This window comes from Anabrus simplex, chromosome 3, assembly GCF_040414725.1.
Source record: "Anabrus simplex isolate iqAnaSimp1 chromosome 3, ASM4041472v1, whole genome shotgun sequence".
Classification (NCBI taxonomy): domain Eukaryota; kingdom Metazoa; phylum Arthropoda; class Insecta; order Orthoptera; family Tettigoniidae; genus Anabrus; species Anabrus simplex.
Window position 1 is genome coordinate 312,448,470 of NC_090267.1, and position 16,679 is coordinate 312,465,148.

General features: G+C 41.6%; 1 protein-coding gene across 1 annotated transcript in view; it reads right to left on the reverse strand.

Annotated features, from left to right (window-relative positions):
- Positions 1-16,679, reverse strand: part of Sox102F (transcription factor Sox102F) — a 669,258-nt gene that overhangs the window by 258,746 nt on the left and 393,833 nt on the right. The window lies entirely within an intron of this gene.

A 16,679-nucleotide genomic window follows, 5' to 3' on the forward strand; every position in this document is an offset into this window, starting at 1 on the left:
ATATATATCGAGAGTTATCGAGGGTGTGTAGAAATATCCCACCACAACAAATAAAAGTAATTAACATACTATAAATGTGCATAAAACCAATACATTGAAGAACTCGAAAATTAAACAGAGTTTACAGTCTGATAGTTCGTGGAGATAACCATTATCACTAAAGTGAAACTAGAGAATATTGTAAAATTCTGATGGACTCGTGAACAAAAGATTACATCTGGAATACACAAAGGAACATAAATACGAGTACATGGCAAATACAAGGAATATGAAAAAGGAAGATAAGTTTCGAACACAAATTCAAGACAATTGAATAGTGTAAGTAGTTTCAGTAATTCTAGGGTTAAGTATGAAAAGCTGTTTATCCCTATATATTCATTTCTAAGGAATTCGTTAAATTTTAGTCCTCCACATTATTTCAACCCGAAAGGAAGGTAAACACTGACACGAGAATGCCTCTGCTTTTCTAGCAAAGGCTAATTAGTGTCTTTGAGCCTACAGGATTCTCCTGTGTCTAGAGGAAGCGTCTCATTGAGTTGGAGGTATTAAGATAATTTTGTAGAAAATCTCCTTTGCTAATCCTCCTTAGTCCAAAAACTGTATGTATAAGAGATAACATAAAACTGAACGAAAATATCGTAACCACAAATAATGTCTTCGTTTCCCAGTCTGTACTGCGATGCACAAAATATCACAGTCAGTGTAGTCGTATTTCAGTCAGTGCTTTTTGACTTAGGTAATTATAATGTATGTTTAAAGTTCTATCGCATGTGAGACATCACCATTCATGAGTAATTTTCACAAATCTTTACCAAATTGGAGAACGAGTTTGTTCCCATCCTCCCACCTTCAGATGTCTCTAAACAATGAATGCCATTAGATATCACACTACTATAGTAATTACTGTCTAGTAAACGACTCAGTTGAATGCAACGAGTCTATGGAGCAGGTCACTGTAGTGAAAATACCTATAGGTACCTATTCTTCACGTAATATCAAATATATTAAAATTCCTATGCCGAAAAATAAATAGGAACTATGTCTTGTTCATCAATGCTTTCTATTCTCTCCCTGTTAGCACAAAATCTGTGTTACCTAAACCTCTTTTGCCTGAATGCCGTGTGCGTCAGAGAACATTTTGATACATTAACATATCCGCCAGGAAAATTACGCAGCAAATGAATTATACATTGGAACATATAAGCCTCGAAAGAGAGGATATACATTCAATTACGAAACTGAGAAAATCAGAGTACAAGTAGTAGCATCGAAAAATTTACGGAACATCTACGGTAAATATTACGTGGAAATTACATTGAGTGCTTGTTTGAAGACACAAAAAAGAGGAATTTCATTACACGAGATGCTAAGAACTAAAAATGTTAATCCAAGAAATAGGTCAACGATCTGTTCCTTGAATGAATAATTTAATACCTGTCAAAATGAAGCCATGTTTTCCAGTGTTGACTTAGTTAAATGTAACAAAGGTTTTTCAGTCTGTCAAACACACAGCAAATACAATGTAAATTAAAACAGGTCAAAGGTGCGATTCGCTGACTTTGAAAAGAAAATTAATTATACATTGGAAGTTTCATAGAATTGTATCTAGTTCAGTCATTTGAAATTAATGTTAATTTTTTACTGCCTCCATATCGCAAAAGAGAAATATAAATAAAAATCATTTACCGGCTTTATTTCCACATTATTGTATCACTACTGTGTAAACTCAGACGCATGCGCGCTAATGGAAATTTGGCACTTAGTCTGACTGCCAAAGACCTCAACATATAGTTGAAAACACAATATTCAATCGCTAATAACTATTATACGAGAATAAATATATATTTCGTACCATACAACATAATTGTCGCGCAGAAAAATCGGTAAGCGTTTAGAGCACCTTCATCAGCGGTGATTATGTAAGTACTGCAATAATGGGGTAGAAGTAAGTCTATTATCGTCGTTAAGCACCTCACAAACACTTTTCTTACAATGCTCCACAAAACACTGAGTCAAGAGTCACAGAGAGGAAGTTATGTCCACAAAAAAGAGTTTATCCTTGAACTATGACTCATCACTAAAATTTTGGGCCTCCTGTGTTGTCCATCAGATAATCATGACATTTTACTAACAACCTGCGTGTGCGCGGGAGAACAGTCAATTTAACACTACGAATGTCCCCTCACAATATCACACACACACATACTGTACTACTGGAGATTCTTATGTGCAGCATGCCAAGGCTGTTCAGTAATGAGCATACTGTGATCTCCAAGCACTGGTTCTGCGCAGGCGCAATTGCTGTATGCACAACTGGGCCCTGCAACGGCTCTCCACACGATCAGGTGAACTCTGGTCATCCACAGTGATGTATGTCTAATGATCAACAAGACATCACTACCAAGAAAACGCCCAGGAAATCGCATATCAAGTGGAGTAGAGCTTATTAAATAATGTCTCAAAACTTTGAGGAGAGAGAAAACACTAGACGAGTGCCAGGGCTAAGTGAGACAAAATTTACGGGATATTGAAACTATTTTCAGAACAACTTTACAGCACAAACGAACAAGTGAAAAAATGTGAAAATTCCGTTCCGTAATTCTGAAAGGATACTTCCGTCAATTGATTCATTAACTGTTCCGTAAGTTCAAGATGATACTTTTCTCTAAATTTACCTGTTCGGATAGAATTTATCAAGTAATATCCCGTAGTTCAAAATGTGCATATCCCTACGTATTAGCTATATAGATGCCTCTTGTTTAGTGCCAACCTTCCATCCCATGAAAGTGTTGCAGATCCCAAGATCTTGTGTTCCCCCAAGGGTTACTCAAGAATTAACTATTATTGACTCCATGAACGAATATTTGGTTGTTGGATAGTACTGTGTACATCCCAGTGATTTGCTATTCCCTCTTAAAGAAGTTGGGTTTATTTTCCAATGTTTACCTGATACTGGAAACGCTACCAAGAGTAAATGAAGAAAAAACAAATCATACCGCTACGATCATGCTATGATCATACAAAGCAGACTTGGAGGTTTACAGGACTACTAATCTTAACCCATGGAACCTACCATTTTGCGTGGAATTCGAACTACCTGGGACATGAATTTCCACTTTGAAAATCTCACTTGTATTATTTTTAATAATTTGTTTTACGTCGCACCGACACAGGTAGATCTTATAGCGACGATGAGATAGGAAAGGGCTAGGAGTGGTAAGGAAGCGGCCTTGGCTTTAATTAAGGTACAGCCCCAGCATTTGCCTGGTGTGAAAATAGGAAACTACGGAAAACCATCTTCAGGGCTGCCGACACTGGGGTTCGAATCGACTATGCAAGCTCACAACTGCGCGTCCCTAACCGCACGGCCAACTGGCCCGGTCACACTTATATTGACGAGACTCGTACCAAGACCACATGGGTGATAAACTAGTGATGATGTCACTTGGCTAAGTTGAAAGAATATTAACCAAAATACAATGATTAGAAGATGTGCGCCGTGACGCCCTAAGGAGCCGGGGCTTCGTCGCGGGGCGCCGCAGAATAGAACAAATTTCTCACTTTTTATTTTCAGCCTCCAAAGTAAGTTAGTAATTAGATGCTATATTTAGCAGTCCTAGTACTTCCCAGTATCTCAACTACTAAATGACTTTGCAAAAGCCTCTACAAGGTTCTCTAAAAACTATCTACATTTACTGATTGTTCCAGAAGCTTACCGAACTTTCTCGGCACGTTATACTTCTAGGTAAATAACTATCATTTTCGCGCGGTGTAGAATTAGTGTAGTGTTTGGGAAATTTCTTTCTGTGTTTTTAAAAATAGACAGGCTTTCATTGAATACGTGGTAATTATTGTTGTGAGAGTGAAATGCGTGCACATAATGTGAAGAAGCTAAGTATCAATAGATTTCATGATGAGAGGCATTTGAACTTTTGTGTAGCATTGATAACATATTAATATTCCTTTCATAGTAGTAGAGGTCAACAAATTTTAATTCCATTCATGACTACTTATTTGTACTAAGATGGATTTTGACTGTCCCAGTGTTAAAAGTAAGTAAGTAAGTATCGAATAACAGTTAATGTAAAGAAGAAAATGAAGATGGCTGTTTACATTGCACTCTCTCTTCTGGTTTGAGTTAAAACAAAATAATGCTATCCCTTCGTTGACCTGTCTCGGTCTTATCATTGGCTTCAGAAACGTGAAAGTGATTCAGGTATGAGCAATGCTAGTAATACCTTTCCTTACGCAGCCAGTAGTGCGCCGTGCGAATACCCGTTTTTAGCAATGGTGGCGTGAACTAAAAAATGTTGGGAACCACTCAGCTATTGTTAAAATTGTCACAGAGTCTATTGTGGCTACTAATTAGAAATTCCCGAAATTGTTGCACAGACTCAGACCTAATACTGTAGTTCGTCATTGCAATATAAAATTATTTTACCCTCAGTATTCATGTATAAGCTGATTTTAACACAAAGGTGGCTGATACCATTTGATTGCTGAAGGCTGTATGCTAATAATTACTCGTACCTAAAATGGATACACATATTTTTTTTTTCTTTTTTGTTTCGTGAGTGGAAAGATTTAAGCACGATGCATAGACATACTTGATGTAGTTGATCTCTTACCATAACACAAATCAATTCTATAGAAATAAACTTAGAGAAGTAAGCATTTTTGGGATTTCTTCGTTTACGTTGTTGCAAGTATCGGGATGTATTATTTTGTATTATATATAATAACTGCCTTCCTTTTGAAGTAATGGAGAAGGTTATGATAACAGTTGATCGAGCTTGATAGCTGCAGTCGCTTAAGTGCGGCCAGTATCCAGTATTTGGGAGATAGTGGGTTCGAACCCCACTGTCGGCAGCCCTGAAGATGGTTCTCCGTGGTTTCCCATTTTCACACCAGACAAATGCTGGGGCTGTACTTGTGAAAAAAAACATATACAATTAGCCACGAAATGTCTAGTCTAGATGTACAGCAATATTATGATGTATTAAATCGAATTGTATATTTTTTCTTCAATATGTAGGTCCCCTTAAAATAACCTAGATAAGGTTATGTTCAGTCACTCAAAAATAATTAGTGAATTATAGGCCTATAATGCAAGTTTCTCGTAGGTATGCTTTACTTATAAACAATATAATCTAAAGATATAACGTTTGTTGGGTTTCCATACGATTTGTGTCTACATGGGAGGTGAATGTCATTGTGATAATTAAAATTGTCTAATAAAATATTAAACGTGGAGAAACATATCTTATATGTCACGCACTCGTTCTTTTATGAGAGTGTAGACATTAAAATAAAGTTGTTGAAATGTCTTCCTTTATGACTTTTCTTGTAGGCTATCAGAGGAGGAATGTTCGGCTCCTTGGCTAAATGTTTAGCGTGCTGGCCTTTAGTCACAGGGATCCCGGGTTCAATTCCCGGCAAGGTCGGGAATTTTAACCATAATCGGTTACTTTTGCTGGCAGGGGACTGGGTGTATATGTCGTCTTCGTCATCATTTCATCCTCATCACGACGCGCAGGTCGCCTATGAACGTCAAAGCAAAAGACCTGCATCTGGCGAGCTGAACATGTCTTCGGACACTCCCGGCACTAAAAGCCATACGCCATTTCAGAGGAGGAATAATTACTAACTTCGTGATGTACAGTAGGTACACTTGCCGACACAGTGAGCGCGCTGAAAAAACCTACGTCCATCTATACAGCGACGAGCGAAGTCAAGTGCAATCACGATGTTGTGGTTCCCAGTTCGATACTCAGGGGCAATGAAAGAAATTATTTTCAATTGGCTTTACGTCGCACCGACACAGATAGGTCTTATGGCGACGATGGGGCAGGAAAGGGCTAGGAGTGGGAAGGAAGCGACCTTCACCTTAATCGAGGTACAGCTCCAGCATTTGCCTGGTGTGAAAATGGGAAACCACGGAAAACCATCTTCAGGGCTGCCGACAGTGGGGTTCGAACCCACTATCGCCCGAATGCAAGATTACTGTTGCTCGACCGTAACCACACGGCCACTTTCTCGGTCAATGAAACATTCCTCATACAGAAATTGCCATCAAAACTGAAACATCAACGAGTGCGGAAAGCAATCATAGTAGCGTTTCCTGTAAACGGCCTTAAATACGAGCGAGGTGGAAGGTAACAGGCACGTGTGTTATCCGTGCCTGTTCGTGAAGCGCCGTAGCCCAGTAAGTACGGAGACTCAGCATCAGAGAGAGCGGTGTTCCTTTAAGGATTAAGTTAATGACCATTTAATGAGGGTCTTCTAGGTGTAAGTCTTAAGGGATCACGATACGTGTCCATAAATATTGGTAGGGCTCGTAACATAAGAGCGGTGAAGCAAGCAAAAATGCAATACGATGTTATTGCTCCCGCTTTCCCTTGCTGTTCCAAGTAAACATTTGTTGTCCATATTTATACAAACTGACGGTTTTGCTTTCTCAGTCAATAATCAGAATACCAGGAGTGCTTAGTTTTTTGTTGGATAAAGTGTGTCGTAAGTTAACTACAGTTTTAATGTTGTAAACTCTTTTAATAATGGAACAGTGACTTAGAACAGGGACTCGAAAAGAAAATGAAGTGATACAGGAGATGCTAATTTTAACTGTGAAACGTGTATTTTAATGGCGAGAAAATGTGCTAGGTCTACTATTAAGGTAAAAGCAAACAGTAGTTTAAAAAATACAGTACGAAATTAGATAGCTCGTATTTGCAATTAGGAATTACTTGGTGCGGTGATGAAACCGAACAGAAACCGCAGTATGTTTTGTGCTGTTATGAAGAGATGTCGAACGAGTGCATGAAACCTGCAAAACTCCGAGACCGTCGCCATAAGACCTATCTGTGTCGGTGCGACGTAAAGCCCCTAGCAAAAAAAAAAACTCCGAGGACATTTAGAAAGAAAGCATTATGATATAAAAAATAAACCAATGTGATTGTTCCAGTGGCACTAAGAAACGCTAAATTATGGGAAAGATAAGAGTTTCGGCTATGGGTTCGATTAAGTTTGCACATAAGCAAAACAGAAAAGACTCATGAGATGAAAATTTGACTAAAAGTTAGTAGCATATTGATTTTATTTCTCTTTCAAATGTTACTGAAGGCCGCAGAATTAACGATAGGGCAGGTAACGCGGAAGCTCAATTAATCGAAAGACTTAGAAGTGTCCTGATTATGCGTTGCAAATAGACGAAATTACTGATGTTACAAATGGCGCACAGTTAATTGCTAGGCTAGATATGCACACGGCGACGACATACATGAAGGTATTTTGTTTTGTAGAAATTCGTCAACTCAAAAAATTGGAGAAGAAATTTTTCACTCCCTCGATAAATACACTGGCGGAAAATTAAATCCCATCCCCGAGAAGGAGTTGTAGTAAATAAACGAAATTCGGGAGGCGTGTCTGCAAATCCAAGTGATGACGTCTATTTATATTTGCGTGCTAGTCGACGAAGAGTAGTGCTAGTAGTGCCACTATAACTTTGCAAGCTGTGCACTTCGTGAGCGTTAGTCATCGTCCGGTGTTCACGTTGTGAGGTGGGTGTGAGTCAAATATGCCTTTAAGGAGACAAAGAAGGCAGTATCAGCAGATTACTGAGTTTGAACGAGGCCATGCAATAAGGCTACGAGACGGTCGATGTTCTTTCAGAAAGGCACAGTGCATCGGTATTGGCAACAATGGTCATGGGAAGGCACTGTCTGAAGAAGACCGGGGTACGGCCACACACGGGTTACTACAGAGAGGGAAGACCGCCGTATTCGTCGCATGGCTGTGGTGGATCGTATTGAATCTGCAGCAGCTAACAGACCTTCAGTTGGCACCAGAGTGGAACTGTAAAACATCTATTACTTGAGGGACAGCGCCGAGCCAGTCGTCCTGTAGCGTTAATGCCACCAAATCCGAATCATTGCCGTCTGCGACTTCAGTGGTGCCGAGCTGGAGCTCATTGGAGTGTGGTGTGGATATATATTGTTTTCTTAGATGAGAGCCATTTCTGTCTTGGTACCAATGATGACCGTAGGCTGGTAAAGAGGAGGCCAAGTGAGCGCTTGGAACGAAGCTGTTTGCGACGTCGACATACTGCACTTAGGCCTACGCCAGGAATTATGGTCTGGGGAGCGATTTCCTTGCACAGTAGGAGCACTCCCGGGGAGCGATTTCCTTGCACAGTAGGAGCACTCCCGGGGAGCGATTTCCTTGCACAGTAGGAGCACTCCCGGGGAGCGATTTCCTTCCACAGTAGGAGCACTCCCGGGGAGCGATTTCCTTGCACAGTAGGAGCACTCCCGGGGAGCGATTTTCTTCCACAGTAGGAGCACTCCCGGGGAGCGATCTCCTTGCACAGTAGGAGCACTCCCGGGGAGCGATTTCCTTGCACAGTAGGAGCACTCCCCGGGAGCGATTTCCTTGCACAGTAGGAGCACTCCCGGGGAGCGATTTCCTTGCACAGTAGGAACACTCCCGGGGAGCGATTTCCTTGCACAGTAGGAGCACTCCCGGGGAGCGATTTCCTTGCACAGTAGGAGCACTCCCGGGGAGCGATTTCCTTGCACAGTAGGAGCACTCCCGGGGAATGATTTCCTTCCACAGTAGGAGCACTCCCGGGGAGCGATTTCCTTGCACAGTAGGAGCACTCCCGGGGAGCGATTTCCTTGCACAGTAGGAGCACTCCCGGGGAGCGATTTCCTTGCACAGTAGGAGCACTCCCGGGGAGCGATTTCCTTGCACAGTAGGAGCACTCCCGGGGAGCGATTTCCTTGCACAGTAGGAGCACTCCCGGGGAGCGATTTCCTTCTACAGTAGGAGCACTCCCGGGGAGCGATTTCCTTGCACAGTAGGAGCACTCCTGGGGAATGATTTCCTTCCACAGTAGGAGCACTCCCGGGGAGCGATTTCCTTGCACAGTAGGAGCACTCCCGGGGAGCGATTTCCTTGCACAGTAGGAGCACTCCCGGGGAGCGATTTCCTTGCACAGTAGGAGCACTCCCGGGGAGCGATTTCCTTGCACAGTAGGAGCACTCCCGGGGAGCGATTTCCTTCTACAGTAGGAGCACTCCCGGGGAGCGATTTCCTTGCACAGTAGGAGCACTCCTGGGGAATGATTTCCTTCCACAGTAGGAGCACTCCCGGGGAGCGATTTCCTTGCACAGTAGGAGCACTCCCGGGGAGCGATTTCCTTGCACAGTAGGAGCACTCCCGGGGAGCGATTTCCTTGCACAGTAGGAGCACTCCCGGGGAGCGATTTCCTTGCACAGTAGGAGCACTCCCGGGGAGCGATTTCCTTGCACAGTAGGAACACTCCCGGGGAGTGATTTCCTTGCACAGTAGGAGCACTCCCGGGGAGCCATTTCCTTGCACAGTAGGAGCACTCCCGGGGAGCGATTTCCTTGCACAGTAGGAGCACTCCCGGGGAGCGATTTCCTTGCACAGTAGGAGCACTCCCATCGTTATCGTTATAGCGGATCTGTACGTCAAACTCGTGATTGAATCGGTTGTGCTGCCATTCATTTGCAGTTTTCAAGCGGGTGTTTTCCAACAGGATAATACTAGTCCTCATACCGCTGCTGTTACCCAACGTGCTCTACAGAATATAGATTAACTTCCTGGCCTGCGAGACCACCAAACATTTCGCCCATTATGGGACGACAAATCCAGCGACATCAAGTACCAGCATTAACCGTTGCTGATATGATTTTTTTTTTGTATTTCTTTTACGTCGCACCGATACAGATAGGTCTTATGGCGACGATGGGATACGAAAGGACTAGGAGTGCGAAGAAATCGGCCGTGGCCTTAATTAAAGTACCGTACAGCCCCAGCATTTGCCTGGTGTAAAAATTGGAAACCACGGAAAACCATCTTCAGGGCTGCCGACAGTGGGGTTCGAACCCACTATCTCCCGGATGCGAGCTCACAGCTGCGCGCTCCTAACCGCACGGCCAACTCGCCCGGTAGGATATGAAACTGAATGACCTCGACTAACAGTTCAGTCCCCAGAAGAGCAATATTTTTCTCTTAGAAATGTATCAGAAACGCCTAGGAAGACATGTTAATCCGTTATGTTTTTTAGGGAAGTCGTCTTGCTCTAATATGATTGGTGGTGTTTCATTTCTCCTATAACCGCTACAGGGCTACTGTAATATCTCGGGGAATCAACTCCGAGACTAAAATAAAAGGGAAAAAAAGAAAAAAAGAAAGATGACAAGAAGTCAAACTGAGAAAGTTGTAGTTTGATGGTAGGAACGCAATCCCAAGAGTGGGACTGAATAATTCACTGTCGGAACTGAAACCACCGCTCTCCCTTGTCCCTGTCACCCCTCCCGTACATTATTCAAAGCTGGTATCGGCGGCTGACCCTATTCTGTAGTCACTCACCGAATCCGCCAGTAGCAATCTGCACGTATACAGCAGTTCTTCTTTCCCTCTTCTGCCTACTTACTCACTCGCCTGCGTTATTGTGCGATAATATTAGCAAGGTCGACCGCAATTGACTACAACTAGTTTTCATAATGAGAAACAACATATCTCTGCTGCTTATTCCTCGGATTCTTATAATAAAAACGTCTTGATTGAGCAGTTGACTTAATACGAAAAAAGAAAAAAACAACAACGCTTCTACACTTCAAGGACCTCAGCCTCTTAGAACGGAAAACAAACATGTTGTTATAATCAAGTGTTACAATCGAAATAGCAGAATTCTGTGATCACTCTGTATGTTGAAAATTCATTCCGAAGGCTGGTTTGATCCTCGATAGCTCCGCCATCACCTGTCGCAGATGACGTAGGCGTCACTAAAGCGGACTACTAGGGAAATAAAGTGTGAGCTAGTTTTCCGTTGCTTTACTCGTCGAGCAAGAAGTTGCTATTGCATATCAGTCGGCCAAGCCCATTAAAATGCACGCAACAATTTCACACCATTAAACAAAAAGGAATAGATCTTACAGAGATAATACTCCTCAACTAACAGCTCAATTCCAGGATTTCTTCAATTAAAGCACCAATTCTTTCAACGAACAGTACGTTTTATCGAAGGACTTAAATACTTTGCCGGAAGCGACACACTGACGTATTATCAGTAGCCGCACAGCGCATGTGTGTATTCTTCTGTGGTCAGTCACCGTATACCGATCAGGTGGCTGTGCGGTTTGAGTCACATAGCTATCAGCTTGCATACAGCAGTGGGTTCGAACCGCACTGTCAGTATCCCTGAAAATAGTTCTCCATGGTTTCCCATTTTCACACCAGCTAAATGTTGAGGCTACACCTTGATTAAAGCCACAGTCGCTTCCTTACCAATCGTAGCACTTTCCTAGTGCCTCGTCGCCATAAGACCTATCTGTGTCGGTGCGACGTAAAGCAAATTGAAAACAAAAAATCTTAGTCACCATAAACTATTGATACGCATAATTTCAGAGTGTGTATTTGAAATACATTTAGGGCAAATAATAATTGTTTATTAGAATAAAATAATAGACTAATAATAATAATAATAATAATAATAATAATAATAATAATAATAATAATAATAACAAAAAACAACGGCGTGTGCAGGTCTTTCAAGTTGAAGCCCTACCTGAGAGAAATTCTAATGATGAAGACGGCATGAATACCCAGCTCCCGAGCCAGATAACTTAATCAATGAAAGTTAAAATCCCCGACCCGGCAATGGAACTTGGCACCCTTTGGACAAAAGGCCAGTATACTAAGGGGCGGGACACTAATAGTAATAATTAAAAACCATATTGTAAACAGTTACGCGATATTAATAAAACAAAGCCGGAACTTAGCCTCTTGGTAGCTGATACTTGGAATAAGTTCCTCTAAAAATAAAGGCAGTCGCGGCAATTAGGGAAGTGGGCAAAGTGGGTGGGGGGGGGGGGGGAATTGCAGTTGTCCCCCCACTTTGTAGTAAAAAAATAAATTTTATTCCATTTTAGCCACCTTAAACTAGGAATTATTTTTTAAAAGCAGTTTACACAAACCCTGTTGTATCTTGCGTAATTATTACCTTTAAATATTAAAAAATACTTAGCGGAAATACGCACAAAATGTCATTCGAAGCAGCTAACCGATTTCTCAGCGCCACAGCAAGTAGTGGAGACGCGCACAGCAGCGTGTAGTAGAAGCGCGATTAGTATCTGATGGCACAAAACCTTAGTTGCGCACAAGTGTAATTGTTCCTTTGATGAAGGTTCTGTTATAGGGGTATATAATATTGAATCAAAGTCTCAAACTATTATTACCGCAGTTAAGTTGCTAAACTGTCAACCTTTACTTATCTATCTAAATTCGCTCACGGACATCAAAAAACTTACCATTTTGTTGCTATTTTGTTTCAAGTTTGTTGTCTTCTCTCCACTATATTCCCCAGGCCCCTGGTACTTTTTTTGTATACATTTTTAAGACATCGAGGATTAGCGATGAGAATTTTAAGAATAATTTCATTTATTTGCAAAGTACACGGAGAATTATTTAAAACGGTAATTGTATTAGCTAAAATAAAAATGATGGGAAAAGAAAAAATTCGAAAGTTTCAAGGTAACATTTTTGGTCTCACCTAGTGATGACAGCCAATTGATGTGTATGCTAAAAAAGTATCCATACAGAATGAAATATCTTTTCCTTGCAAACTTTTATATTATTCCAGCTCTATGCGAAAAAATTCGGTGATTTCCTTGACTAATGTTCTGTAAAATACGAGTAATAGTAATTTTACCGATTACTTGTTGAAAAAGTAACTTGTAGGCTAATCGTAATTGAGTAAAATATCTCAAGTAGCTGTAATCGCGCCCGATCTTGTATTCTTTCCATCACTACATACATACATACATACATACATACATACATACATACATACATACCGTACATTGTAGAGTGTTAAGAAAAAAGGATGATCTCTCTCTGCCATCATATTCTGAGCACTTACAAACACTACTGGACTGAGACTGGGGCGAGATTTGGGTAAGGTGCCTTCGGGCCTGAAATGACGAGCCATCCCAGCATTGTTCTTCACATATGCAACGAAACCCACGCAAGGGGTGAGAAAGGGACTCCATATTCAGGACGGTCGCCTCACCTAACTGTTGTCAGAATACGAACCAATGAATGTTGGTTCCCAAAGTTCTTTCAGGTAAGTAAATAGTCATTCTTTGTTCACAGATACCAAAGGGGTAAGTGGTTCTGAAACATGATGAGAGAATAAAACACCAACTACTGGAACACTACACTTCAAAATGATTTGTAATCTTGCAAGTTATCCTGATAACGAAATTTCGTTGACACCTTGAGTCCAGTTCCCGTTTTACTTTCAGATACATCCGGTAGTAATGTAATACACTTCTAAAATGTATACGTCAGTTCCAGTTAAGGCCTAAGGGTTAATGTATCAAAAGCCAGCCTGTTTGTCACAAACTCCAGAAGAACTAGAACGAGGTGAACTCAGCCTCAGGTAACACACTGAGAAAAGAAAAGGATTAAAATTACACACTCTGTTATCCCAGTAGTGATTTGCCCTCTCCATACCTCTGCGAATACCAGGATGGTACCTAATAATTTGATCACACCATCTTCCAACCTAATCCCAGCCTCAGTTCTAATACACACACCAGTCAATACACGACAGCTATAAATGTTCTCTCTCTGTCTCTTGGTACACTGACCTATTGGCCAAGAATGCCCCAAGACCTTACCTGAAGCTCTATCAGCTACAACAAGTTATAATAATCATAGTCTATGACCCTTACTGAGGATAATCGATACTGGGTAATTCGGATCAGATTTCAACGATTTATTTATCGTACGGTATTTACAAGCTATCTACAATTATATATAATTTGATAATCCGTTTATGGGAGTCCGACTCATTGGCTGAATGATCAGCGTTGAGACCTTCGGTTTAGAAGGTCCCGGGTTCAATTCCCGGCCGGGTCGGGGATTTTAATTGTTTGATTAATTCTTCTGGCTCGGGGACTGGGTGTTATGTTTGTTTCAACACTTTCCTCTTCATATTCAGACAACACTCTACAATACCAACCACCACAGAAACACACAATAGTGATTACATCCTTCCATATAAGGTTGGCATCAGGAAGGGCATGCGGCCGTACAACAGGGCCAAATCCACATATGCGACACAGTTCGCACCCTCGACCCCACAGGTGTGGGAAGAGCGGTAGAAGAAGAAAAATAATCCGTTTATGGGAATGGAAATTGTGAGAATACGACACTACAGATTTCAATGAGCGATCCCTTTTTAAAGCGTACAATCTAAATGTCCTCGGAAGTATAGCAGATCTTATAGGACTTCCAATTTTCTTAACTTATTTTTAAAATTTTCTTCAGGTAGTTCCAAGGTCTTCCGCTAGCTAACGTGAGGGGGCTGGTGTACAGTACCGTACAGCCGCAGCATTTGCCTGGTGTGAAAATGGGAAACCATGGAAAACCATCTTCAGGGCTGCCGACAGTGGAGTTCGAACCCACCATCTCCAGGATGCGAGCTCACAGCTGCGCGCTCCTAACCGCACAGCCAATTCGCCCGGTCATACAATTTCAATCATATAGTGGGTATGTCACTTTAGTCCGAGATACTCCATCTTAAATAATGTTTGGTTAAAGAATCCATCGGCCGTAACCGCATTCAAACGGATTATAAGCAAGCATCCCTCCTCTACGTTTTATCTCTCAGTATTTTCTTCAGATATTGTTCTGAATACACTAGATTTTCTCTCATCATACTCGCACACAGTAAGCCCCGGTAATTAGCTGGAGAGGCAGTCATCTCGGAACCTTTTGTCCAACGTATTCACTCTCCACTATTGTGAACGGAGGCTACCTTGTGTTATCTCAGCTCCACCATCAAATAAGGGAAAGCGTACTGTGTGGACTGTACGCAGGGTACAAGATAACGTTATTCATCTTTGACAATGCAATGTCCAGATCAGTGACCACAAACTACAGCTGACTATTTTGTCTTCCCTTAGCAAATAATAAGGGAATCTCCATTCGGATGCTGCCTTACCATCTTTTCTAAAAGGAGCTTACTACCGGCAAAATTAATGGGTCACTTGAAGTTTCAAAGAAAAAAGCATGTTAAATTTTAAAACATGTCTTATTATTTGCATTGATGATTTTCATGTAAAAAGTATCTAAGTGACTAAGGGTAGCAATAACAGAGAGATAACATTACTTAGATAATTTTCTCATAAACATAATCAATGTAAATAATAAAACAAATGTTTCACAATTTAACATGCTTTTTCCGTTGAAAATTCAAGTGCTCCATTAATGTTGCCCGTCAGTGTAGTGCGCAGCTCGGATATTCATGTGTGATAATATCAATGTTTCTCCGCACTCACTATATAGAGAAATTGGACTGTACCTAGTGCTATTTCTTGATGCATGCAGTATTTTTGCATCTGTCTCTAGGCATAGGCCATAGCAAAATATAGCTTCCATCGAAGCCTCAGTCTCATTTATTGGTGTGACAATATGGAAGCAGCTGAGTTATGAGTGTTGGGTGGTGACATTCGATTAGTGCGTCTGGATGTTAGGAACGATGCTGATCATAAGACCAGTCGTGCTGTAATAACAATTTCTGGCCAACTGAGCAAAGGCTGTTTTTGTTTGTTTTTGATTTTTTTACGTCGCACCGACACAGATGGGTCATATGGCGACGATATTATAGGAAAGGGCTAGGAGTAGGAAGGAAGCGACTGTGGCCTTAATTAAGGCACAGCCCCAGCATTTACCTGATGTGAAAATGGCAAACTACTGAAAACCTTTTTTTTTTTTTTTTTTTGCTAGGGGCTTTACGTCGCTCCGTCACAGATAGGTCTTATGGCAACGATGGGACAGGAAAGGCCTAGGAGTTGGAAGGAAGCGGCCGTGGCCTTAATTAAGGTACAGCCCCAGCATTTGCCTGGTGTGAAAATGGGAAACCACGGAAAACCATCTTCAGGCCTGCTGATAGTGGGATTCGAACCTACTATCTCCCGGATGCAAGCTCACAGCCGCGCGCCTCAACGCGCACGGCCAACTCGCCCGGTCTACTGAAAACCATCTTATGGGCTGTCGACAGTGGTGTTCGAACCCGGTATCTCCCGAATGCAACTGAGGAAAGCAATGGCAAACTTGTACGCCTCAAAAGATTTTTGATTTATTTTCCTACAACCGCATAATCTTTGGTGGTAGTGTTCTCTGGGGATTCGACCAGTCTTTGGGCTGAAGACTCAATAGACAGACCAAGACCACATGCTGTACATGCAGATGCGTGCTTGAATGTCGGGAATCCATCACATTCCACTACAAGAATAAGCTACGAGTTCCGTGCAGAAGAATTTTATTTGAGTTTCTAAACTTTCACTTTATAAAAATACTTGAATTGTAGAGTACCGGTACCTTACTTCATGTCCCGAACACCGAATAATAATAATAATAATAATAATAATAATAATAATAATAATAATAATAATAATAATAATAATGGTCTTATGTCCCAATAACTACATCAACGGTTTTCGAAGACATCAAGATGCCGGAATCACGTAGGAGCTTGTTTATGTGCCAGTAAATCTATCGACACAAAGATGACAAAGATGACGTATCTGGGCACCTTCAATTATCACCGCACAGAGCCGGGATTGAACCCGCTCAACTTGAAC